Here is a 3,415-nt window from a genome sequence, read left to right as displayed (position 1 = left end):
TAGTTTCTCTAAACGCCTGTAACACTCCATTTAAACTACGATCAAATTGCTCATAAACAAATTAATAATAAATCATTATCAATATCTTTTTTCATAAATACACTTATTTATCAATAAATGTTATGTTATCCCGACTTGATTTTATGAAAATATGTGACGTGAGCAGCTCAAAACCAAGTAGAAATTATAACAATGAATTAAATACTCGCTCAAATTGTACAGGCGATAAACTAAATCTGGATTTAAAAATAAATACTAATAGTAATGAACCGCCTAAGCAACCAAAATACCATCTAATTTCCCAGCATGCAATTTCTGAACAAGTGGAGGAAGGAGTGCGCCATGATGTCTATCCCTACTACCACTCAGTTGCTGAAGAACTTAGATTCTGGCAGCGCCTTAGATTCTTCTGGAGCTCATTAATTGGATCGTTGTAAGTTTCTTACCTTTTGTTTTTATCTAATAAATAGTTTGGTGTATATTATATACTACATAGTTCTTAGTTGTTGAAAAATATTTTTTCATGTCGATTGGCATTTTTTTTTATGTTTATATTTTTTGTTGTCACAAATATTATTCGGTAAACCTCGCTTAATTTCATTAATTTATTATAGGTTATATATGAGACATTATCGATAGATCACTGTTATCGAAAATAATTTTTTTTTATGAAAATAATATTTAATTAACAACCTAAAGTAATAACAGTAAATAAAGTAACACCAGTAGTATAGGATTTAATACTGCTATAAAACGTTAGTGATGCAAAATGTTTTTTGAAAAAAGTTGTAATTTGAATATGGATAATATGTAGTCCGAAACTTGGACCAATTCATAAACAAAAGTGGCTGAAGTTTTAGAAGTTTGTTTTCCCAGAGGTTCCTTTATTAGCAACCGTTAGTTTTTATGTCCTGGTTCATTATTTCTTCAATGAAACTATTACGAATTTGTACTGTAAGTGGGTCTTGTATTTTGTTTTTTTGATGGAATAAATAACTATTTTGCTGTCAATATAAATGTTGAAAATAGGTTTCTTGTTGTCTTAATCTGTAGTCTGCAGCTTTTATTACTGCCGGTTTTCTGTTTGATTATTTGAACAGTTTTTGATCGAGTCTGTAAAGTTCTTAATAGTTATTGTTGTTGTTTCCCGTGGTAAAGGCACATCCTGTGTTCTTGCTTGCTTTCGCCTGTGCAAATGTCCACAATTTATGTCTGAGACTCTACAGTTCCATGTATAGTGTGAGTTTGGCCAGAATTGATGGATGTGGCCTTAGTTCTATAGTCTGTCCCCGTTCAATGTTGTAATTGGTGATGACAATTTGAATTTCCTATTCGAGCATTTTCAATATAAGTTTTGTTCTTGTATAAAACATCGATCGTGCTTTTTTTTTGGCATGAAACCAAACTGATTTGAATGCATAAAACAATTTATTTCACATCGCCGCTTCAGAGTACAAATAGGATAAGCATTTTCCGATGAACGCTAACTGATTAGCGGAGTCCCGCAAGGATGTGTTCTCAGGCCAACTCTATGCTGCCTAGCAATGAACGATTTGGGACTTAACATGCCAAGGGGTGATAAACCGCTGCTATTCGCGGACGATCTAGCTATTATTTGTCAATCAGCAAATACAATTACTATCCAACATAAATTACAGGAAGCAATCAATAGAATCAATAACTGGTCACTTTCAACCGGTCTCGAGTTCCCACCTGAGAAAACCAAATGCCTCCATTCACCCGAAAAAGAATAACCCAACCAACTCCTGAACTCTACTTAGGTGAATCTTTGATACCCTACAAAAGTAACCACAGATTTCTGGGGATGATATTTGATCGGAAGGTAAATTAGGAAACCCTAGTATGCTCGAAACTAGCCTATGGATGTTTTATTTACGGCTCTGCCCGACACCGGTTTCTCGCCAGACTAGATGTGGTTCATCATACAGGGATACGTATCGCAACTGGCGCATTTCGAACTAGCCCTATTCTTAGTCTGTGTTCTGAAGCTGGACTACCTCCTCTGTTATTCAGAAGGAAAAAACTGGCGATAAACTAAATTTCAAAATTATACTCTCAAAAGGATCACCCTACGCATATATACATTTTCAAACCAAAATATTCAAATTTCTTTAGAAACAAAGTAAATTCAACACTCCCGTTGGAAGAAAGAACACATGCTGCTATTTAGTTCTTTAAAGAAATACCTCTGTACCTCCCGGAAGTCTTCAATTCTCCATGGATACACAGGCTACCAAAAACAATGCTACAATTATCCCGATTGGCCAAAGGTAGTACGTCACCTACTGAATATAGAACTAGGTTCTCACGTCTCTGCCAAAATATTCCAGATCCTTTGTTTATATATATATATATATGACGGATCAAAATCTAACGAATCTACAGCATCCTCTTTCATCACACATAACTCAACCCATAAAATAAAACTACATAAATTATGCAGTGTATATACAGCTGAATTACATGCGATAGCCTCAGCACTCTACTTCTTCATGATAGTAACACATACTAACATTGTTATCATTACCGACTCATTAAAATCCATGAAGACCATTTACCCGAAACACCCGGCAATCATAAAAATACACAATTACACAAGCACTTGCCCCTTCGGGTCGGGGGACACCCCAAGAAATAAGTCTTCCGATGAAAAATGAAATATTAGCTAGTTAGTTGGCAACCGATGTGGAATAAAAGCCCCCAAGAAAATTAAAAACTATTAAAAAAACGATCAAACCATGGACCACATCAAACCGTTTCAATCGCAGGAAAGTGGTAGCTATAGGCAGATTCAGTATAGGTCATACGAATTTAACTCATGCATACCTGATCAATAAGCAACCACCACCAAAATGTCAATACTGCAACAGTTTACTTACAGTCAGAAACATATTTGAAGAATGTCATTTCTATTACATGAACTTAGATTGGGAGTGGGACCGAGTGTATCGGATGCCCTGAATGATGACCAAAAAAACATAGAAATGGTTTTAATTTTCTTAAAAAGGAATAATCCTTAGAATAAGATCGAAACCCAAACGTTTGTAATATGTATTAAAAAATTCTAAAATAATTAATTGTTTAAATTTATTTAGCAATTATCTAAAGAATTTCAAATTTTAAAATAGAATTATAAAGTGCGAAATGTGGGCGTTGATGACCTTAGGGTTTTACGCCCAAAAGCCCCAACCAACAACAACCAAACTGGTTAGGATGGAGTATTCTCTTAGTTGTTAGATAATGCGTTAGTCTGTTATTGATTAGTTTTTTATAACCTTGTTAGTTATTGGTAGGATTGTTATTGGTCGCAGTTTGTTAGTCTCGTTTTGGTATAATGTGTAGTAGTCCTTTTTTTCATGCTTTTGGTATGATTGAACTGCTGCCAAATAAGATT

General features: G+C 34.5%; 1 protein-coding gene across 1 annotated transcript in view; it reads left to right on the top strand.

Moving 5' to 3' along the window:
• Positions 1-372: 372 nt before the first annotated feature.
• The window catches only part of LOC106689492 (uncharacterized), a 16,990-nt gene continuing 13,947 nt past the window's right edge, over positions 373-3,415 (top strand). Inside the window, exon 1 of the mRNA XM_014434468.2 lies at positions 373-433. The gene's annotated coding sequence lies outside the window, so the exon portion shown is untranslated. The remainder of the gene's footprint in view (positions 434-3,415) is intronic.

The sequence above is a fragment of the Halyomorpha halys genome, unplaced genomic scaffold (genome assembly GCF_000696795.3).
Source record: "Halyomorpha halys isolate HHAL.00 unplaced genomic scaffold, Hhal_1.1 Scaffold1378.1, whole genome shotgun sequence".
NCBI lineage: Eukaryota > Metazoa > Arthropoda > Insecta > Hemiptera > Pentatomidae > Halyomorpha > Halyomorpha halys.
Note: the sequence above shows the minus strand (reverse complement) of the source record. Positions and strands in the feature narration are given on the sequence as shown.